This window comes from Staurois parvus, unplaced genomic scaffold, assembly GCF_062004578.1.
Source record: "Staurois parvus isolate SC_StPar_1 unplaced genomic scaffold, SC_StPar_1.0 ptg000365l, whole genome shotgun sequence".
In the NCBI taxonomy this organism is placed as follows: Eukaryota; Metazoa; Chordata; class Amphibia; order Anura; family Ranidae; genus Staurois; species Staurois parvus.
Window position 1 is genome coordinate 3,540,606 of NW_028318161.1, and position 24,845 is coordinate 3,565,450.

Sequence of the window (24,845 nt, forward strand, 5' to 3'; positions counted from 1 at the left end):
CCACTGACACCAATGATGGGACACTATTCCTACCAGTAATACCAAAGATGGGGCACTATTCCTCCCACCAATACCAATAATGGGGCATTGTTTACTCGCACTAACACCATGACATTTTCTACTCCCACAGTCTGGCCCCCCTAAAAATATATATATATATATATAATTTTATTTTTTAAGGAATGCGCCTCCATGCTTGGATTTTTTGGTTGATATTCTGTCTCTATCATTTAAAATACACCTATGATAAAAAATTATAGACCTGTCATTTTTGTAAGTGGGCAAACTTACAAAATCTGTAGGTGATCAAATAATTATTTTCCCCACTGTATGTGTAAAGAATATGTAAACCCAACACTTCATATTCCTGATATGTGCGTGCTGTACCAAGTACATATACTTGAAAAAGGCATGATAGCACAGTGTGGTCAGTTTTCTGGCTGTGCTGGGAACTCAATGTGCTCTCCTCCAGTGATCAAACTTGTGCTGACAGGCCCCCCTTTCCGCACAGCTTTTACTAGAAAGAGCAGTGTGCTGCTGTTTTTCTTCCCTTAGGGCTCAGAGCTCCTTATGTAGCTGAGAACAGAGGGATTATGATCACATATAAACCAGGGGGAGGGTGTTTACAATGTTTTTTGTATCTATACGCAAATGCTTTGACTTTCATTTCTATTTTAAATTGAATGGGTTGTTTTACGTTAATCCAGAAGGTATAAAATAACAAAAACAATCATATTGTAGAACCACACACACAACACACACGTTTGCTGACCCGTGTGGTACAGTTGAGAGGTTGGCCACTGTTGAAATGCACTTGGTTGACATGAATGGGTACAGAGGTGATACATGACTCTCAAGGGCGTCCAGGGTTATGAAGGTCTACAGCTGGCTATCATAGTTAATCATAAATAAAAGTACAGTATTGTCTGATCTAGCTAACTGCTGAGAGCACAGATTTCAGACACAAATATTCACATTCTTGTTACATTTTGATTCAAGGTTGTCTAAAATGTAATTGAGTAATGATGTTTTCATAACATATTGTGCTATTCTTATAGCATACACGTCTATACTTAGTTATGTATTTTATTCAAAGTAACTGTTTAACTATATATCCTGTGTTGTGCCAAGCTGCAGTCGTTTGAAACCATTCTAATAAACAGAATGTTTGAATTAATGCAGTATTAAACCAAAAAACAAAAATGTATTAAATTGCAGCTTACCAACTCTTAGATGCGGTGGGTGTGTTAGTTTTCTTTTTTAGTCATGTTTCCTTTATTTTTCACCTGGTGATCCTGCCAGTAAGCCTGTCAGTTTTTAACTTAAACAGACCAAGCTGTTCAGACAAAGTAGTTGTTAGAGGATTAAGGAAAAAAAACACTGACAGGGTTCCTTACAATGGGCAGCTTTTAGTCATGTAAGTAAAATTTATCACAAAATGAAAAAAGTTTGCTGTAACTGCTTAGAAAATGTTATAAAATGGAGCTCAGCTTCAATTTGTTAGTTAAATCCATCTAAATCTGCTAGTCTAAGGCAGGCCATAGATGACTCAATTTTTTTTTTCCTGCAACCACGGGTTCCCCATCAACACTATAAGTGTTGATGGACCAATTCCTCTCATGGAGCTATTGTGTTCTGGCAGGTTGGGGGAGCCATCCCTGCCAGGAGAACACAGTGATTATTGCTAGTGACTATAGTCGCTGGCAGTAGTCGCATGTAAAAGTTCGACATGCTGGTTGTACCCAAGTCGTACCACGATCAGCCAAACGGCCTATCCCTTCTGAACCGGCTGAGATTTGAACCATCTATGGCTGGCTTAACACTCCCCTCCCCCCAGATTGACAATGCTATTGTCCAAAGGTGTCTGTGTTACTACTTCATCCAAAATGCACATACCCTAACATGAGAAATGTGTTATTGGCTAAATCAAGTGGAAAAGAAAAGCTTAATAAAAAAAAAAACTGATGTGCCCATTGGTAAACTACAGTAAATTCCATTTTTCTTTGAACAAATTTCCTTCTTTTCCTTTAAATTTGCTTTTTAAATAAAGCAATATTGTCTCCAATCTAAAGTTAGGGCCACAAATCTTTGACAGGGTTTAATTGCACTTAACCGTACATTTCTGTATTCTGCATTCTGTATGCATAACTTCAAGGGGTCCCTTAATTCATTGACTATAGTTACACCATACATCTGATAAAAAGGATGCAGCGCTAAAATAATTAAAGTGAAATATGTGCAAGCGCCAGCAGGCGTAGAGGTGAAAATAAAGTGAATCGTCCAAATATGACGTATAAATGGTGAAAGCAGTATTCAATACAAATAGTCATGTGACTTTGATGGTGAATATGAAGTCCACTGAGGTAATACTGTTTCAGTGAATTTCGTGATTTGAGTGATTAGAGAATGGTAATGCGAATGCACTAACCAGAAGCGCAATCTTTATGCGCATTTGTGTAAAAGGTATATCCCGTCATAGTCATCTTGATGTGGATAGGACCAAGGAAATCATCTGGCACACGTCAGCATACAAGTTGATTAGCGGACCTTACGCAAATTCTCCAGAGACATCTCCTCATATGCACATGACCGATGGACAGGGACCCAAAAAGCGTGTGTTGGTATCCACCTAATAAAGGCTCGTGAAATAAGCCAAAAAAGGTACTTGATAGTGCAGTATTTTATTAGATTTGAATGGGTGATATGTAGTAACAAAATGCACTCACATCTGGCAATGTCTGGCATGCAAGAGAATCTAAAGATGGCCGCTGGCCTTCCTGATGTGATGTACACAGCTAGGCTTCTCCCTGACACTGTACTAATGGCACTGGGCAGGATGGGGTTAACATGAGGTGCAATCAAAGGGTTAACTGTGTGCTATGAGAGTGTTAATGTGGTGCGGTGTGTTAGTGCTTTACTGTAATCACTCTGCTCTGGATGGCTGTGCTCTGCTCTCATTGGAGATCCTCGGTAATCACCAGGTGCTGGTGGGTAATCCCCTTCCAGGACCCAGTAAATGACAGCTATGGCGACGTGGGTAGGGCGCGCGCACAGCTTGCGTGTTCCCACCTACCCGGAAATACAAAATCACGTGTATATGTGATTTTGCGCACCCCTGCCGCCCTGTAGCAGTATATCTGCTATAGGGTGGCGGGGATGTGGTTAAATGGTATCTAAACCCAAGAACCAAATTTTGATATATTAAAGCTCATCAGCCCTTAGGTATGGTTTGTGGATTAGCTTTCTTTTTTTATGCTTTCTTTCTTTTATTTCCATTTGATGATCCTGCTAGTACTCTCTTGGTTACTCATTGTATTGTATCTACTGTGAAGCAGCATTGTCATCATAGGACAGGACTGCAATATTCCCCTCTCCTCTTCTCCATAACATAGAAGGGAAGGGTTCTGTAGTCTAGAGATGGCAGGGAACAATGCCAACTGATAAGAATGTAACATAACAGTGGACAAGAAAATTTGAAAGAATTAATTTGTATATTTTGCACTTATTGAACAGATCTTACCAAATCTTTCCATGATATGTTTATTAGACCAAAAGGGACCAAATAAGAGAACTTTATTGTTAGTGGGTGTACACCCTTATAACAAATACTGGTTGCATTGCACTGGGGATATTTCCTCACACCCGCCAATCAGGTGGATAACGGGTAGGAACTACAGTTTCATCTTGTTCGTGTTCTTGGCCTGAAATCCTCTTTCAGTTACAGTGCTGTTTGTGGATTTGTAAGGAGAACAAAGGCTTTTTTTTTTTTTTCTGAATCGGGGCCAGTGCACACTAGTGTTGACTGGTGGTTTTCTGCACTGGAAGGCCAAAACATTTGTTTTCTGTGTGTCCAATTCACATTGAAACACAGGAGCAGACATGGTGCATCTTATCGCAGCATACTCAGGGCCGTGGTTGAGTGGGTGCTACTGGTCCTCCTGTATGGGGCCCAGGCCACCAGTGGGGCCCAGGAAGCTGGATGAATCTGATGTGGGCAGGGAGGGTGATCAGCACGGCAGGGGCACAATTACTGGAACTGATCCCCTTTTATGGCTCTCTCTATGGCAGCAGCTGAAAGCTGGCTTCTTCCTCCAACTGGCTTTCAGCTACTGCATAGAGAGCCATACAGGGGATCAGTTCCAGTAATTGCCCCCTTTGCGCTGCACACATCACCCTCCTTATGCACCATATGTTTACCCCTGCTGCCCAGGACCCCTGTGTGTCCCCACCCCCACAGTACTGCCAGCTTCCCTCATCTCCTTTCCACCAGCAGCTGTAAGTACACAATAAGATCCTTCGGGGTTGAGAATGAGGGAAGAGTTCAGTAGATATGTCACATTTTCCATACCCTTCCTTTCCTAAATAAACACAGTGAGTAATCGGGACTGATTACTTACTGTGTTAATTGATAACTGAAACTTGGTAAGTTGTGTAGTTTTTTTTTTTTGGGGGGGGGTCCCTGTCAGGTTGGCTGTATGGGACCCCGTGGTTTCTAGCAGCAGTCATGGGCGCACTGGACAGGATCACAGCAGTTCACTGCAGCCGGACAGCTGCCGCACTGTAAATCCTACTACAAACGCCTCTTGCACTGTACTGTATCAGCTGCTGAATATTTGTACAAACTGCTTTGCAACTAATTTTAACTGTGATTTTTTTTTTTTTTTCGTTTTTTGAGAAACTGTAGACTTTTATGTAGAAGACACAGGGATGACATTGGAGTAGCCTATAAAAAGTCGGGTTACTGTTTTTAGAAATACTGGAACCTACTTTTATTGGGCTGTGTACTCAAAATGTAATAACATGTGTTTGTTTTTAGTCTTCAGAGATAGGCGTTTGGTCTTCATTTCCAATGCTTAACAGACATTTACTTGTAATAAATATTAATAGGCTGAGTAAGTGGAAGTTATGTCCTGCTATAATTGGCTTTCACTGAAGTTATTTGTGGTCAGGTGAGTAGGTAAGAGGTTTTTCTGATATAACCTGGTCCATCGTTTACTTCAATTCTAAAAAAATATTTTGTTTTAGGAAGATCAACATTAGTGCACTATGAACCAAAACCTAGTGTGCTGTTATAACACAGAGAAAATCAACTGTGACCATTCTAGGACAGGGGCAGGCAACCTTGGCATTCCAGCTATGGTGAAACTATAGATATAGATCTGACCTTATGGAATCATTCCTATGGCTCAGTCTTGCAATGTCTAATGGGATTTGTACTTTCATCACAGCTGAAGTGCCAAAGTTGCCTATCCCTGTTCTAGGGAAATAGACCTAAAAACAAATCCAGCTTCTAATGTACAAAACTCCCTTTGGATTTGGTACTTGTTGCATTGGGGTAAATCAAACCTTTAAAGCAAACAAGGTGCTATTTCCTTAAGCTGTTAAGGTGCCCATACACACTTCAATAAATGTAATGATTTATTTTCTGATCGATCTCTCTTGATAGGAATAATGGATCTATGCATACAACCCATTCAATTGATATACCACAGACGGGGAATTGGATTTTGAAATTTAAATGTTTACAATTTCAAGTTATCCATCGGATCTCTGTTTTTCACTATGCAGTCTTATGATCTGACCGGTTGAAATGCAATCAAATTCATTACCAAAGTATCTCAAAGCTTTCGAACAATACTTGTCCTCCCTGGCCCATCGACTCGGTTTGATCAAACTGATCAAAATTGAATCCAAATTCTTTTGATCAAATTGCTCATCAATCAGAATATTATTATTATACATTATTTATATAGCGCCAAAAGGTTTGCTCAGCGCTGTACATTATAGTGGGGGACGAACATGAGACAATACAGTAACAAGACGAAATGTGAGGGGTTTGAGGGCCCTACTCTTTCGAGCTTACAATCTAGGTGTATGTGTATGGCCACCATTAGTCCTGAAAATCAGATTACTACTGTCTCTGTGTGCAGTGCCACTTTGGAAAGCAAAATGTTATTGCAAATGTAACATTTAAAGTCAATAGAAAACCAATGATAGCAATATACAGTAAGTACTATATCTATGAAGTATGGCTTCCAATTTTAAGCATGTGATTGACCAAAAAAGGCTAGCATCAAAGATGAGGATTTACCAGTCTTAAGCAAAGTAGAGCTATGAGCATCATACAAAACATATGTTATCCAGGCTGCTACTACGATTAATATGTCCCTATAAAAAGAGAAAATACCTAATCCTGACAATAGATCTGTTGATAATGCATTTTCTTTAAAGTGTGACAACTATCTCCTTATGCTGTGTAAAGCACTACAGTGTTGTAACCTTTGTGCTGCTCTACCAGTTAGAACTGTAGGGGAACAATATGACACAAGTGAAGCATGTGTTCCCCGCTGATTGATATGCCCCTAGCTAGCAAGTCTCTATCTGTCAGCACCTGCCCTGCACATCAGTCATGTAGTTCCAGAAGGAGCTAGAGAATGTGCAAGCTCTGCTGCAATCTGCCCATTTTTCTCCCCCGCATCTAGATCAGGGGTCTTCAAACTTTTAAAACAGTTTACTGCCCTTCAAACTTTTAGGGGGCCAGATTGTGGCCAGTAGGAGTAGAAAAGGCCCTGGCATCAGTGAGAGTAAACAATACCCTAGGCTTGGTCATCAGTGGGAGGAACAGTGCCCCATCATTGGTGCCAGTGGGGTAATTAGTTCCCCATTTCTGGTATTACTGGGAGGAACAGAGCCCTTTTGCTGGTGTCAGTGGGAGGAACAGTGCAAGTTGCTAGGATTAGTGGGAGGAACAGTGCCCCGTCGTTGGGGTCAGTGGGAGGAATAGTGCCCCGTCGTTGGGGTCAGTGGGAGGAATAGTGCCCCGTCGTTGGGGTCAGTGGGAGGAATAGTGCCCCGTCGTTGGGGTCAGTGGGAGGAATAGTGCCCCGTCGTTGGGGTCAGTGGGAGGAATAGTGCCCCGTCGTTGGGGTCAGTGGGAGGAATAGTGCCCCGTCGTTGGGGTCAGTGGGAGGAATAGTGCCCCGTCGTTGGGGTCAGTGGGAGGAATAGTGCCCCGTCGTTGGGGTCAGTGGGAGGAATAGTGCCCCGTCGTTGGGGTCAGTGGGAGGAATAGTGCCCCGTCGTTGGGGTCAGTGGGAGGAATAGTGCCCCGTCGTTGGGGTCAGTGGGAGGAATAGTGCCCCGTCGTTGGGGTCAGTGGGAGGAATAGCGCCCCGTCGTTGGGGTCAGTGGGAGGAATAGCGCCCCGTCGTTGGTGTGAATGGAAGAAATAGTGGTTTGTATCAGTGGATGGAAAAATGCCCCAAGGGCCAGATAAAAGCAAGCAACGGGCCACATCCAGCCTGCGGCCCAGAGTTTGGAAACCCCTGATTTAGATGTAAGTGAATGTGTGCTGGATAACCCCCCCCATCTTTTTTCAAGTTATTGAAAAGCTATTGCTAATATATTTTTCGGAAAAATTGCTAGAGGATGGAGTAAGAATGGGGGAAAAAAATGGCATTATTAATGCTTCATAGCTAAACTCCAGACTTGCGTTTTTTGCCTTTCACAGTTGTACTGAATTCCATTACTCTTATTTTCACTGCAAATGGAGAACATACATATTTCCATAATTCTTTCAACGCACCAGCCTATTGATTGCATCCTAGCTGAGTGCTCTCGAGAGGAGTGCTGAGGCAGGGTGCTGTGATGTTTTCAGGAAGCTATATATAGCACCCTGCTATCCCCTCCCACCAGCCATGATCTGCTTTCATTGCATAGAAAAGCACAGAAACTCAGTGTTAGTGGCACCGTGTGTCTTAATGAAGGTATGAAATAAAAATGGAAAGGTATTTCCAATTTATATATTTTAGTAGAATATTGTTTTGTTAGGAAGGAGAGTACCAGGGAAGACTAAATGTAAATGGGATAAACTTCAGCTTTAAATGCTGAGAATCTGTGTTCATTGATATTTAACAATTGCTATATTCTAATAGAAGTGATGACATAACAAAGTGCACATAGCTGAAATATTTGCCCTCTTGCCAGCAATCACCAGGTTGGTATCGTGTGCCAGCTGGGATCTGAAAATAAACACTGCATATAAATAAATGGCTAGATTGAATACATTCATTTTTTCCTCCATCCTTGTTTCTGTCCTTCCATTATGAGGATGTCCCTATTCATTTGTATTTAACTAATACCTTGTAAAAAGAAATTCAGGAGCATGGGGCACAGAAATTATTTGGGCCAAGTCTTTCTTTCAATTCGAAGATTAGAACCAAAAAGAGTGTTTTTAATAAAACTCTGGTGCTTCTTCTTTCCCCATTCGGAGAAGCCGAACAATACATGCCTGCCCTCCGATCTCTGTGTTTCCTACCCCCAGTTCATATGTTACTTCAGAACATGCAAGCTGGTGGAAGGAATCACAGTGGCCAATGGTGGAAGCAAGTATTGACTCTTGTAGTAGCTGGAGAGTGAAATGTGGCAACTTTTCAATACATGGGCTGCTGAAAAGGTATGTTTTTATAAACACTTCTTCAGCAGGTGATCTCTTGGGTGAAAGTGACCCTGGTCAGTTTAGGTGGTATGAAGATGCCCATTAGGTTCCAACAAAACTGGATGTATAGGCGCTCTTGTATAAAGACAATGCACACAATATATTTGTTGGTCTTAACAGTAAAGCACAAATTTTACCCAGTTTAAAGCCGTGAAAAGCTGTGTTCAAAATTTACTTTTCAAGAGCCATTATGCTGGTTTCTACAAATCCCTGCCCCATATGTAATTATTTATATTGCTGGTGTATGGTCAGCATTGCAATATATTGTCATAGAAAAGCTGTGATACCAGATGCAGGGACGGGCGACGGGAATTTTTCCATGCTGTTACCAAGTGGACTCAATAAGAAAAGACTACATTTGGACTGAAGTTGTAATCTCTGCAGGAAAGGTGAAAAATTACCTCTGAATTCAGTTGTACATTATAACAAGTTACATTTGTGCTGAAAGGTAACAGGCCCGTTCTGAAAGAATCCATCTTAGAATCCCAGATTTGAATGGACTTTTGTAAACAAATTGACGGCTTTTATGAAAATCACTCTTGTGCAGCTGCTCTTAAATTCCCTTTTTATGATGGTAGTGATGTTTGAAGTCACCTGTATGTGCTGTTTTGTCTGCAGAACATACCAGCCTAAATCACATCTCCCATTTCTGTATGTAGAACCATCTGCCCCAAAGCTGTTCCTCTTGGCATCCAGACATGTTTTCTTTGTAGCAAGGTCACTGATAATACAGTTGTCCTGCTGAGTTTGAGAGTATGGTAATTTTTCTTCAGCACATGTGGGTGGATTCTTGTGGTATGTAAAATGGGATTCCAGTCTGTTTTCTGTACAGCTGTTCAGAAAAAATGGTCCTGTTTTGTTCACAGTGAAAATGTTTACGTTTAAATTGCACATAGGAAATGTATTGTTGTGTTTACCTGATGAATCAATTTTTTTATTTTTTTTTTTATGGGCTAGAATCCCATTTCCGTAAGTTTTTGTGTTTTTCAGTCAGTCCCAGCATGAGAAGAAATGGGGCAAATATAAAAGAAAATGTAGAAAATCAAAAGTATACAGTATATATTTAACGTTCTTTTGGCTCCTCCACTTCTATAGCAGCCATCTGCATTGCACCTTCCCCAACATACTTCCCATAATCCATGGTTGTCCTGTCATCTTGGTTTGATTACCATTATGTCTTCCAGTAGCAAGGCATGTAGTGATTCCCTGAAAGCTCAGACCTAGTCTCCTGATTGGAGAGCTTTAGCAGGGGTTGTGCTGGACATTTACAGAGAGTCTACTGCTTCCACACAGAGGGCAAAGGTTTTTCTCAACAGCATGCTGATAGGACAGTAGTTGTACTACAAGTGGATGGCAGCTCCAGGCCGGACAACATACCTGTACCACACAATCCCTTTGGGGGGGGGCACACATGTGGATGCCCCCTGTGGACCCTTGCTGTGTTTGAACACTGCACAAGTTTGGCAGCTGATTTCAGCCAATGTTTCATTTATAAAAACACAGAACTCTGTGTACTGTGAACAGCAATCTGCCTGTTTCTTACAGATAATAAACTAAAAGCAACACATATTACACATTGTTAGGCACACAGTTAACCCTTTGACCACCCCCTGGATATTAACCCCTTCCCAGCCAGTGTCATTAGTATAGTGACTGTGTACAGTATTAGCACTGATCACTGTATTGATGTCAGTGTACCTCCTAGCCAGAGTCAACTAGCGCCAGATTGCCCATCACACTATAAGTCGCTGATCATTTCCACTACCAATATAGTGTCATAGCTGCATAAATTCAAGTATATGTACCATAGTTTGTAGATTCTATAACTTTCGCACAAACCAATCAATATACACTTGTTTTTTGGTGTTGTTGTTACCAGACATGTAGCAGAATATATTCTGGCCTACAGTTATGAATAAACTTGATTTTATTTTAATTTTGTTTTTATGCGATATAAATTTATATAAAAATATACTAAACAAAAAAAACAGTGGTGATCAAATACCACCAAAAGAGAGCTCTATTTTTGTGAAAAAAATAAATGTAAAATTTCACTTGTGTACAGCGTTACAAACATAGATCTATACTCAGACAAAAAAGTTTATAAAATAAAAAAAACAAACACAAAACAAAAAAATCCAAAACAAACAAAGGTTAACGGGCAGACTCGATGGACCACTCAGTCTTTTTTTGTCCTCACTTTTCTATGTGTTGCATGCCCACTTATTTGCCAGTTAAAGTAGAGTAGTGCTGAATAGCAAAAAAATGCTCTGGCCATAAAGGGGGTAAAACCTTCCAGAGCTCAAGTGGTTAACTTGATGCACCAGGAATGGATTTAACTTATTTGAACTAAAGGTTCAGTGTGGGTTTTTATTAGTTGCTTGACTAGTGTAGGAAGGATAATCCGGTTGAGTATTATCTATACAGTATATCAATAGATATACATTTACAAGCTATCCCAAGTAAACCATTAAAGAATAAAGTCACCTTCTTTTAACAAAAATGTGCATTTACTTGTTTTTTTTTACACTGCAACCTGTAAAGCATTGTACCCACGATCAGCAGATCATGGGGCAATGTCTGGGTCCTGCAGACTGTCAGCTGTCTGTTTGTCCCTCTCATACGAGCAGACATTTCTTCCTGCAATTCAAGAGCACATACCTGTCCTTTAAAGCTGAACTGCAGGCAAACCACTAAATACTTATATAATAAATACCCGCTGAATTTTTGGTGTTTTGCACATCACATTCTGAGATTTATACAGCTCTGTCATGCAGCACAGTTCTGCCTAACCGTTGAGGGGACCTGGTCTTTGCTGCAGTTTGGTTGAAGATGCTAGGTCTCTTATCACCATCCTGTGACTGGACATTGAAAGGAGAAGCAGCACACTTGTGAGCTTGTTTCTCTGTCACTGTGCTGTCTCTTTTTATCAGCATGCTTTTTGCATTTCAGCACACCTGATTGTATCCCTATTCTGCTTTTCCCTTCCCTCTCTGAGCTCTGCTGTACAGATTGTACAGGGGCTAACAGATGTTGATGCCAGGTCATATTCAGGCACTTACACTGCTTGCATTTAATAACCTTAATTATAGAGTTGCATTTATTTGTGTTTTTATATCTGCCTGCAGTTTGACTTTTTGGAACGCCAATGCTAGAGGTACAGCATGTGAGTGGTAGAAGTGGATTCTTTGGTATTCACGGTTACTTCCGATTCTGTTTTCTGTTTATTCTTGGTTCTTTTTTTTTTTTTTTTACTGTCTAGAACAACATCTTCTGTGAGTTTAGTCTTTTGAGTTTAGTTGTTTGGTCTGCGTTTTATTTGCAATTCCCTTTCAAAAGCTTCAGAAGTGTGTAATTGGAAAAATCTTTCTCTGTCACTTCTGTTAACTGCTTTCTTCCTCGCATATCTAATTAGTGTGTACTCAATGAAGTAGGTGGTGGTCTTTCCTGATACCATAATAACAAACATGCTCACAACTACAGTACAAATGTCAGTAGAGACATTTTGGAGAGGCAGTGGTGGGGGTTTGGAAACATCAGCCAAAATGTCTATAAAAAGAAGCCTGGTAATTAGCAGTTGGAGAAAAGGCTTTAATGGGTAATGTGCTTTTCAGAACCCTTGTGTGGGAATGATTTTGTCTTAGCAGCAGTAACAATGATGGACGTCTGATTGCCCAAACATGCGATAAATCTTTTTTTTTCCTCCCAGCATGAATCACGGGTGCAGGTCTGCGTGCAAAGGGGCTTCCCTGGTGCCTGTCGTCCCACAGTGTCCTTTTGTAATTTGAAGGATGTGTTGTGTTTAACTTAATGCTCACATCTCTCACACACAGTATCAACAACATCATTAACCAAACCCACAAAGATTTGCATATTAATGAGTGAGAACAAGAGATGCTCTACATAGTTGCAAGTAAAACTGGATTGCTTAAAACCCAAGTTTGAACACCCAACAACCCAGAAGTGAGATGGGAAGTCCCTGTCTCACTGCTGGAACACAGCGTTCTGTACAGTATGTAGCAGAGGCTACTTACAATATAGGTGTCCGTTTATGAACCAGCAGTAATAGATCGCTGCTCAGTTCTCCGGCATTCTCGGAGAACAGAGTTCTCCTGTGAATGCCGTTTATGAAGCATATGTAGATCAGTTTGCCAAACAAAGGGAGAACGGTCTACAAACACTGGAAAACGGCTGATTTTATTATCTCGTGAGATTACAGTAAAAGATCAGCTTACTAAGCAGAGGTAAATTATCTCTGCTTAGTTTGCGGTCCCTCCAATTCTCCAGCTCTGGGCTGGAGAATCTGGAGGGAGAACACAGATCTCCAGAGAAGGGCTGACATGATCTCCTGAGTGATATAAACTGTGAATGACCAGAGAATAGCTGAGATCCTCTGAATCACAGCTATTCTCTGTGTCATAAAAGGACACCTTAATACATTGCAGTCAGTGAGCTCATCTGTTAGTACATTAAATAGCTCATTTGGACCAGCTTGTCCAAATTAACTATTTTTAAGGGATATTAAAGTAGCTGTAAACCATGAACAAATAACAAATTACATCCTTCTACAGTGTGTACAAGCTCAAATCCTCTGCTACCTGTACGAGTCACTGATAGAACTATAAGCGGACACCTCAGGCCAACCTAACACCCCCCCCCCCCCCCGGCACACAGCAGGCAACTCATAGACTTGACTCAGCTCTGTTCTTTCTCTGAGCCTGCTAGAGGAGGGTGTGTCCCTTCCCTCCAATCAGATTTCATAGTGCTCTGTACTCTAGCTTTGCAGTGTGTGTATGTCAGATCCAAGGCTTTTCTCAATCTACAGGACAAATGCTGCGGATAAACAAGTATAACAAATTTTGCAAGAAAATGTATATTTTTTAGGTTTGGCTTGTTGTTGTTCTGATATTTAATATTAATCTGATCTGTCATGAGCAGTAGGGGTCCTCTGGTCATATTTAGGAGTTTTTAGGACTCCTGAAGAAGAGTAACATGGTGAAAGGAGCGTGCAGTGCTGGGACAAGGTCATCCAGTGCCCAGGGCAAAGATGCCAAACTGAACCCCACCTCCCATCGCGTTAATGCTTTGCAAGCTTTAAGGGATCCTTTGCCCAGCAGTCACTTTTGTCAAAATCAATGCTGCTGTCACTATTCCTGTCAGCCTTGTGACTGAAGAAAAGTGCCCCCATCCATATAGTAAACCATTGTGCCCAGGGGAGCCACCTGGCCCTGGGAGCTGGAACAGCTGTCTGGGGTTCAGCGAACGGATTGATGCAGAAATCGAAAAGCTCTACTGTATAGACAAGCTGAACAGGCTAGGAATCTGGCAGCAGAATAAATACTTGAGTGCAGTGTTAGGATCTGTTCAGTCAAGCAGGGACTAGAGTTAAAGTTCAGAATTCATGCAGACTAACCTGGACTGTAGAGCCAGGTTCATGATCAGGGTAATCACTGTTAACTTTGTTTGGCTGGAGGGATTAGTCATTACATACCAAGTCCAGGCCATAGATTATTCAATTTTCTTTCCAGGGGGCCTTCCCAACCAGCAGAATACAATGCTCACTGCTGGCGGCTATAGCCGACAGGCTGGTTGTACCGAAGTTGATTGATCAACTTCAGTACAACCACCATGCCCATAGATAGATCAAAATAAAAACAAAAACTGGCCAAATTTCGATCCATCTATTGCTGGTTTAACACAAATGAGCAAAGCTTAGGCAATGATCTAGCACTAGCTGCTGAGGGGCAGGGCCCCTGGATAAACCACAGGAATAAGCAGGAAAGACGCAGTTGTGGAGAGGCCAGGGACACAATCCTGCTCAAAGCTCATAGGCTGGTTAAAAAAAAAAAACAGAAGTACTTTAATTAGTGGGTTTTTGTTTTTCTTGCACGTTAGCTTTAATGTTTGCACCCTTTTATACACAATTCCCAAAACCTTTTAATAATAATAATAATTTTTTTTTACTGGATGGCATGGTGTAACTGCTCAAAGAAAAAAAAAAAACATCCCAAACATGGCTGCCAAAACACTCTATTTTAACTGGCAATTGTGGTCCATCGAGTCTGCCTTTTAATTCTTGTTTGTTTTGGATTTTTGTGTTTTTTTTAATTTTATTTTATTAACTTGTTTGTCAGAGTATAGATCTATGTTTGTAATACTGTACACAAGTGAAATTTTACATTTATTTTTTCACACAAATAGAGCTCTCTTTTGGTGGTATTTGATCACCATCAGTTTTTTTTTTTTTTTTGTGATATAAATTTATATATAAAGTATACTAAATTAAAATAAAATCAATTTTATTCATAACTATAGGCCAAAATGTATTCTGCTACATGTCAGGTAAAAATAACCCCAAAAAGCAAATTTATATTAATTTTGTCTGAATTTTCAGAAATCTCCAGAACAAGAAAGGAAGGGAAATCTTCCAATGACTCTCAGAGATTTCCCTCACTTCCTTTTGTGATGATGGGGCATGAATTGCAGAAAAATCTTCCAATGGGACACAGATGGCAAACAAAAACTGACAAATTATAAACCTCCCTTTCTCTATACTAAAAGAAAAAAACAAGTTTTGCCTTCAGTTCTACTTTTTTTTTTTTCTTTAAGCTTTATATCAACCTAAACCAAAATGTGCATAATTCTAAGGAAGTGATACAATGGCCTTATTTAACCATCAAGTGAAAAACAACAGAACAATTGCAATTGTGCCAACAATTTGGGCTCCATTTTTGTACAAACAGTAAATTCTGTGGTTAATGCCGACCAGAGATGGTTAGAATATTGGTAGGTACAACAGGGACCAACAGAGATTTGAACCATCCATGGGCAGTCTATTTAATTGTACCCAATGCAATTGTTGTACGACTTTAGTACAACCAGCCTGTCAGATTTTTCATGCGATTGTCAGCGGCTATAGTTGCTAGCAATAATCACTGTGTTTTCTCGGCAAAGATGGCTCCCCGCACATTCCCCCCCCCTTCCTGTTGGGTGAACACAATCATTCCATGGAAGGGATTCCACCATCAACACTGACTGTGTTGAGAAGGGAATAGAGCAATGTGCACAGGTTGAAGGAAGAAAAATTGCATGGTCTATGGCCAGCTTAACAGTTCGTTAACACATTGTCCTGTACAATGTATTGTTTCAGATTGTTTCCCTGTCTGCTGGGGTTAGCTAGTTAGGTCCTCATTGTTGCTGTCCCTTTTTTTTATTCTTACAGCTCACCCATACTGGGCCCATACACCTAAAACCACCATTTGCCCTACTCTTCTAGTTGCTTGTTTCTTACAAATGGAACATTCAAAGTAAACAATTATGAGATGATTAAAGGTAGAGCACAACTAAACTTTCCATTCCAACTTCATCTCAACTCAGAGTTTATCTCGCACACTGTCAAAACATAGTTTGTAAATTATTTAAACTGTTACCATTCCTGAGATCTTGCATTCATTTCTGCTACCGATACAAAGCTGCAAATGCTCAGTCTATATATTATTTTCAGTACCCTCACATTGCCAAGATTAGCAGAGCACAGATGACATCCAGAGGAAGTTGGAAGAGAAGCGATGGATCTTATTAAGAAATCTGCCTCTGTTTCCAGCTCGCTCTGTCAGATGACTTGTCACATCAACATGACCATGGTAGTAAGGGAACCGGAAGAGAGGCTAGGTCTGGCATACACAGGACTTGTAGAAAGTAGGGAGTAGGATAAATACAAAATGGCTCCAGCCCTTTTGGGGCACATATAATGTACGATTGCCAGGGGACTGTTGAGTTCAGTTTTCACTTTTAAAGTAGGTAAACCCTCACTTTTTAAAACAACCCATTTAACATATGAATGAACATCAAGACATTATAGTGTATAAAACATTATAAATACTTTTTTCTTCCCCCATTTTTTCAAGTGTTCACATACCCTCTGTTCTCAGCTGCATAAGGAGCTCAGAGAGCTGGGTGGAGGAGAAGCAATACACTGATCTTCCCAGTGAATTGCTGATCATAGGAGGACAGCAGACTGAATTCCTAGCACAGCTAGAAAACTGACCACGTTGGTATTTCACAAAAAGGAAGCAATGCAAAAAGAACAGAATACTTTTTCATACAAGAACATAGTACAGCAGACGCATATCAGGAATATGAAATGTTGGGCTTACATATTCTTTAAGGCCCCGTTCAGATCTCGTGTTAGCAGGAAAGCAGTTCCGCTAGGCATTTTTGAAGAGCAAGTTACATGCATTTCTGCTTCTGCATGTTGCTCGTAGGGCAGCGGTTCACTTCAAAGTGTGTTTGTTGCCCAACAGAAGCTCTTGCTCCTTTTTAAGTGACAAGCTTTGCGTGATTTTGAAACGCATTTTGCTGTGCACAATTCTTTTGCCTGACAATTGCGGCTAAATGGTATTGCATTTAGGGTGCCTATATTTTTAATGGCACCCTAAATGCAATACCATTTAGCCACAATTGCACATTTTGCACATACCAAAAGCGTATTTCGCATTTTGACGCATTTCCAAATCTACTAATGTGAATGGGACCTAAACCGTCTCATGGTTTACGGCTAAAGTGATTTGTTTATTTTTGGGTGGCGTGAGCTAGTGGTAAAATTTTGTCAGATTTTTTTTGTTTGAGACCCCCTGACTCCTGTCTTTTTTGACAGCAGGATATGAAATAGGAGGAGCTCTTAGAACACATGCAGTTGTTAGATCAAACAAATTGTTTTCTGAAGTTGAAAAAGTTAAACTTCTATGTTCCCATTTTAAAGCTTTCCCAATACTTCCTCAAAAGGGACACATCAATGAATAGCTGACAACGGTTCTAACGCTTCTCAGCTTTATGAAAACCATAATCTTTGTATTTATGTTAGCTTATTGAAAATATATTGAAAAAAATTTCCATCCACCAAATGGGAAAATTAGTAAAAAAATTTTTACAGTGTACGGTGTTTGTTTTACTAGAAACCGGAAATGCATTAAATGTATAAATTTTTACATTTATACTGCTTTACCTTTGCCTCACTTTCATTATGTAACGGCATGCTTTGATGTTCCTGTGCTGCTGTTGCCTCATGAAATAGTTTTTCTGATTAACTGTACATTCTTTTTTTGCATTGGCTTCCATCTGTCGTACTGCTCATTGTTCTTTGTTGGCCAGTTATGTTTTGATGCCCATTGTATTGTTCTTGCTCTCTATTGTGTACCAGTTTTCATGTCCTCCTGATGTCCTAGTTCCCAGTGTGCAGCTTCCCTTTCTGCCATGCCACTATTACCGCTGCCCAAGCTACTTTTAAACATCTAGCATTCTAAAACGTATTCTTTTTCATAAGCTGTGGTATTTTTTGGGGCTCTTAATGTTTTTGCCCTTTATTGAGGCATATGTTCATGAGAAAAGGGAAAGCACATGCCCACAATTCAAAGAACAGGCATATGTAGCTAGTTGAATGGCATGCATAGCGGGTTTTATATAGTTTATTTATTTGTAATTTTTTTTCAGTGAAGTAAGGAAGTACTGCATATTAAAGTTTTGTATTCATTTTTTTAAGCCTATTTATCCCAGTAGCAACACCTGCGCACACAACTTAAAAAAAAAAAGAAGAAAAAAAAGGCCCATCTAATAAATGGCAAGTCACTGCTCTGCTTATTATTTTAAATTTTGAGTCAAAGTGAACCTAAAGGTGGACAGCTACTGCTGTTCTGTCTCTTTAGGTAAACTGTAGTGCTCAGAGTATCCTATGTCAAATCTTAAACGTTTCTTTACAAACCAAAGAATGGCTTACATATAGGAAATATATAAAGCATTTTTTTTTTTAATTTAAACCAAAAACCTTTTTGTACCTTTTTAGTTAAGAGTTTTACCAAACAGGGAGTGATGGAAAGTTGGCAACGGGCACACAGACCGCTATAGATCTATGACAGGGTTTTAATATTCACCTCCCCTACTAAAGGAATTAATTTTTATTTTTGAAATTTGTTGCTGTTGGAGAGTTTCCCACACTTGCTGTCTAGTAATACGTTGTCAGCAGGACAGAAAGCGAGTTGAAATCTAGTTCAGTCTTGGAATAGATTTTCAGCAGAGGTAGTGAATCAGTCAACCGTAAGATTCAAACATGCTTGGGATAAACCTAGTTCTATATTCAGACAAAAAAAGTTAAAATAATTTTTAAAAAAATGGGGCAGGCACAAAGAACCATCTTCTGTCTTTCTACAGTATGTCGCTTTGGATTTTCCTGAAGACTTTGCACTATCCCTATAATGAACCTGGAATTAATGACAGTTTTGCTGATCTCTTGTAAGCTACAGCAATCTTCAGATACCAGCAATCTGCTCCCAGCTCCGGAAGTCTCCTGTCACTAAAAACCTAATTGTGGCTCCTTCATGTCACACGATCTACTGTAGAGAACTACAAATAACTTATTAGCGATGGGAGACTTTCTGTGTTTGGAGTTGATTGCTGGTATAAGTGGGGAACGTGGAGGTTAGAGGACATCAACAGCAGTCACTAAATTGTAGGTCCAGGTCCAGTTTCCTTCAGACAGACATCTAGAACAGGAGATAGATCAGTCTTGTAGCCCTATAAAATGTGGTGTTACTGCACACAAGTAGGCAGTGGGAAATAGAGGTTGTGTTGGCCACTGGTAAATTTTGTGGCAGAACGCCAGTGGATTTTGTGCCAGAACTGTGTGAGTATACGGTAGAGGAGGGTGGCTGGATTAGATCAGCACAGCTGGAGAGGGATAAAGGGTGAGGAAACATTCAGAAAATGTGATTTAATAGTTTCCTTACCCTATAAGGTAACATCTGCCTTATAAGTGATTTACAATATATTGCCAAAAGTATTGGGCCCCCCTCCAAATCAATGGATTCAGATATTCCAATCACCTCCATGGCCACAGGTGTAAAAAATCAAGCACCTAGGCATGCAGACTTCTTCTATAAACATTTTGTGAAAGAATGGGTTGCTCTCAGGAGCTCAGTGAATTCAAGCATTGTACCATGATAGGTTACTACTTGTGCAATAAGTCCATCCGTGACATTTCCTTGCTACTAAATATTCTACAGTCAACTGTTAGTGGTATTATAACAAAGTGGAAGCAACTGGGAACCACAGCACACAGTGCAAAGAAGTCACCAACTGTCTGCAGAGTCAATAGGTAAAGACCTCTAAACTTCATGTGGCCTTCAAATTCGCACAGCAGTCTGTAGAGAGCCTCATGGAATGGGTTTCCATGGCCGAGCATCTGCATCCAAGCCTTGCATCACCAAGTGCAATGCAAAGCATTGCATGCATAGGTGTAAAGCACAGCGCCACTGGACTCTAGAGCAGTGGAGACGTGTTCTCTGGTGTGACAAATCACGCTTCTCTGTCTGGCAATCCGATGGACGGGTCTGGGTTTGGCGGTTGCCAACAGAACAGTACTTGCCTGACTGCATTTTGCCAAGTGTAAAGTTTTGGTTGAGGGGGATTATGGTGTGGGGTTGTTTTTCAGGGGTTAGTTCCAGTGAAGGGAACTCTTAACGCGTCAGCATACCAAGACATTTTGAGCAATCTCCTGCTCCCAACTTTGTGGGAACAGCTTGAGGATGCCACCTTCCTGTTCCAACATTACTAGGAACCTGTGCACAAAGCAAGGTCCATAAAGACATGGATGAGTGAGTTTGAGAACTTGACTGGCCTGCACAGAGTCCTGACTTCAAACCGATAGAACACCCTTGGGATGAATTAGAGCGAAGACTTCAAGCCAGACCTTCTCACCTGACATCAGTGCCTGACCTCACAAATGCGCTAGACACACGCCTAAACCTCGTGCATAGCCAACCCTATGGACTAAGACTGGGATGCTATTAAAGTTCATGTGCATGTACAAGGCAGACATACCAATACTTTTGGCAATATAGTGTATAGTTAATAAGTTTGATGTTTCTGAAAACATATGGAAAGCACATACTGCCTGTTATTTTGGGATGCCCCCTCCTACATCCACACATCACATGGCCAGAAGTGCAGATCAAAATATCAAGACCCTCTGACATTCACATACGGTGCACCACTGTATACAAGATATTGTGTGTTGCATTAAAGTGATACTAAATGCAAAATATTTGCATGATCCCTTCTCTTTCTGTATGTGGATAATGGCATGATAATTATTTTATGTGGGGAAAAAAATCTAAGTTCCTTTTTTTCCTAATTGATATACAACTGTCACATGTTTCAGTCATGAGCCTGTCTGCAGGGAAACCATGGCAGGAGAAGCTTTTAGTCCTCTGTTTTTTTTTCCGTTATTTTGAACATATGACCAGCAGCAGCCTTTGGGATTCAAAGTAAAAACAAATAATTAACTGTTTTAAATTGTCATACAAATATACAGTATGTTCGAAATCAAATCTTTATTATTTTTTGGCAATTACATGGTGTGGGTGGATTTCTGTCAGTCCCAGGCTTTCATGCCCCTCCAGCCTGTGTCTTAGAATAACAGGGTGGTGAAGCATCCATCAATCAAGATGTAATATCCTACCCCCCAATTGGTTTAGCTGGTTAGTGGACATGGAGGAAGGAGTGAAGTGAGTAGGCTGTCATTTACCACTGTGTATACACACACGTGCGACTTTGTAGTCACATGGGCTGCTCAGATGTAATTGGAAAGAAATGCTCAGGGTAGAAAATACCCTGAAAACTGAACATGTGCATTAGCTGCCAACACTGTTCTGCAAAATCCCCAACTGCAATAGGGACATGGACTGAAGTGGGCAATAGATAACTGCAGGATCCACCAGGTTTTTTGCAGAATATAGAAAAACTATTTCTTAGTGACTGAGTGAGTGTGAACAGCATGTAATACAGCATTTATTGGTTGTTTTTAATTAAGTGGATTTAATGACACTTTAAGATAGCCATTTCATCATGAATGGACTGCAAATACATTTTAAAGGAGAAAAATACTTTCTTTTTGCAGTGCACCACAGTGTAAGGTGCATGCATTGTGGTGTGATTCTGTTGGCACCTACAGTACTTGTGCATTGGGGTGCCATTCTAATTGAGTAGCCCTGAAACACACCCCTCACAGTGCCTTCTATTACCATTGTACTAAAACATACATTACGTATTACATGCGTAGGTAAGAAGACCTAAGCACCCTTGATATTGCTGCTTTATGCCAACCAGTAATCCCCCCCAAACCATTATCCTCCAACACGCCATCTACCCAGCAAGTCTGCCACTGCCTGACATCAGTTCCTCTTCCGTAGTGCAGCCTGTAGAAGCCAGTCAGTCCTCCAGACTTTGGGGTCGGTGTGCATATTGATTGTGTTTTCAGGAAGAAGAAAGAATTACACACTTGCAGGCTGAGAGGAAGGGGAAGACCAACACCGGGATGTAGTTATAAATCCACCCGCAACCCCATTACTATGGAACCCTTCCAGTAAGGCAGTCATCATGTAGAAGTTTGACATGGAAATGTGTTTCTTATTTTTTTCCTTTGAGCGTTTTGTTTGAAATACAGCATCTCTATTATCACTCCTTCCTGAACTAATAACCTATTATTTTGCAAAAAAAACTCAATACAGAATGAAAAACTGAGTTTTAGCCTGATATATAGGATTTTTAATACTGAACATTATTGTATGTCTTAGCATGAGATTTTCAGTACCTTTTTATACTCACAAAGTCCTCTTTATTAAAAGTGTGCCAACAAGAAAATTTCTTGTTCTCAGAGCAACCAGTCAGAATACGTTTCTTTTTCGTTTAATTTAATTTTTTAACTCCTAGACTACATTACTGACCGTAGTAAACTAGTCTTTTTATGGGCATCAAGAAATGTTTTAATTTGTTCTTTTTCCATTAAAGCGGAGCTCCACCCAAAAGGGAAAGTTCTGCTTTAATGCTTTGTTTCCTGCTCCCCATTAAGGATTGGTACCTTTGGGGAGCGGGTACCAGAATTTTACAGCCAGGTGCCCACACTAAAGATGCCGGCACCAGGGAGAGAACGCGGCCAGTGGGCCGAGGGACAGGTAGGTGGCTGTATTTTAAAAGTCAGCAGCTACAGTTTTTGTAGCAGCTGACTTTTTTTTTTTATCAGCTGGAACTCCGCTTTAATTTCAGCCCCAGACTTTAATTTAGTTAATTAGCTTAGTCACAAATGTGTCTATAACAGATGTGCCAAAGAAGCAAAATGTTTTAAAATTATCATACAAAAACACCAGATTAAAAAAAAACAAGCTTAAGCTAGCCAAAGATGGATAGGATTATGAAAGCGAATTCTTAGGAAAAGTCTTAGAATAATTCATATGAAAATTCTCAGAGCATTTGTTTGTCATTTGAAAGATTTCATTTGCTTTTAACATTTGATTTTGAAATTAATTGACTTAACTTTACTAAAAACATTTTCCATCATGCTCCTTTTAATTTTCAAATGTAGTGATGAGAAAATTCAGTGTCACTAATGATTAGGAAAAGAAGGTTTTGAGAAAGTCTTCATTTTTCTAAGAATTTTTGTTTTGAACTTCAACTCATCTATGGCCAGTTTGACACCTCCACTGTGGTGGGTACTTGGCAGCTCATACATTTTATATTCATATATCTGAACACCAACCATGCTAAACACTGCATATGACAGAGGTAGGCATACATTTTATGGATTTTAGTTGTCACTGAGGTAACCTTATTACATTTTTGCAGAATCCGAATGGAAGGCTTTTTTAAGGTTAAATTACATTTATACTTTAAATGGCAGCAAAGCATAGGAAATAACCAGCACGGTAGCAGCTTGGTATTTTTTTTGCAGCAGGTGCCTGGTTTTCACGTAGAGCCACCTGATCACTTTTACAGTATCTAATTAGGCCTTGCTCTCCCGATTTTCCCATCTCATTTTCCAGGCTCACATGTTCTTCTGGGGAGCATGGGACCACAGTAACTACGGAGTGGGAGGAGCTTGGGTAATTATTCCCCAATCTTCTCTGTGATGAATGAACCTGGAAATTGAGGATTTTGCTACTTCTGGTTTCAATTAATGTATTCCCTGGCTACTGTGGCTGGGTAAGCAACTAATCCAGTGCAATCTGCTTGAAAAACTGTAGTGGGTAATATCAGAGGGTCTAATTGACCCCTGATTTCTTTATAAAGAGAGCCTGCCTCCTGCCCAAGCTATCGCATATGCTCATGTGTATGTGAATAGCAATTGCACCACTCACAAGAGGCCTCACCGTAAATGGAAAACTGTAAATTAATTACCTGTAAAGGCTTTTAAAGCAAAGCTTGACATGTTTGTAATCTGTTTACGCAATGGAACCCTGTTTTTTTTCTATTTTACTAGAAAGTTGGGTACTATATTCTGTCTGTGTGCACTAAAATTCATTTTAGTGTATTTTTTTTTCTTGAAAATATGAGTTTGATAAACAGTTGAGCAAAAATCCTGCTACACAAAATTTGCAACTGCCACCATTTATTCTGAGGCCTCTACTTTCAGAAAACTAATCATTGTTAGGGGCTTGTAAGTATTTTTTTTATAACAGAGCTTTCTTTAAGTAGTATTTAATCATCGCTGTTTTTTTTTTTTTGTTTTTTTTTTTTTTGGGGGGGGGGGTTTGTTTACACTGAAAACACAAACTTTTGAAAGAAGATAAATTTTTCTTAGCTTCTAAAAATTTCCAAATAAATAATCTTCATACTATTTGGTCAAACTGTATTTTGCTACATTTCTTTGATTATAACTTTCACACAGGCTAAATAATATACACCAGTTTGGATTATATTTAGAGTCTACAAACTATGGTGGATATTTGAAAACTGATCAATCCTAACGTAATGACTGCCTAGCTCATTTCTTGAGGCCCTAAAATGCTAGGACAGTACAAATACACCCCACATGTTCATTTTTGGGAAGTAGACTGTCCATTGTCAAATTTTCTTGAAAAATGAAGTAATTAAATGAAATGTTTTTGTTTTTTTTTTTGTTTTCCCCCCACAAAGTTGTAATTTAACAAGTTATTGCTCTCACACAGCATAATCATACAATTACACCCCGAAACACATTCTGCTATGCTTCCTAAGTAAAGGGATACCACATGTATAATACTTTCACATTCTAGATGCATACTGCGGCTCAAAATCCAAGCTTTTAAGGGGCATAAATTATGTGGCTAATTTCCTGACTACCTATTAAATTTCTTGAGTCCCTGAAGTGCTGGTTTTCAAGGTATTTACTGAAAGGCATAGTGAATCTTTTGAAAATGTCACTTTCTCCTATCACCTTACAGGACAGCACACCTGAGAGATGAGAGGCTCTTCCCTACAGGAAACACAATCAATTTACAGCTGTTATTCATCCCCTCCCTTCCCCTTGCCCTTTAGTATTGAT

At 40.0% G+C, this 24,845-nt stretch overlaps 1 protein-coding gene across 1 annotated transcript in view; it reads left to right on the forward strand.

The window, feature by feature from the left end:
• The window catches only part of SLC16A2 (solute carrier family 16 member 2), a 342,141-nt gene that overhangs the window by 186,420 nt on the left and 130,876 nt on the right, over window positions 1–24,845 (forward strand). The gene's annotated exons all lie outside the window — the stretch shown is intronic.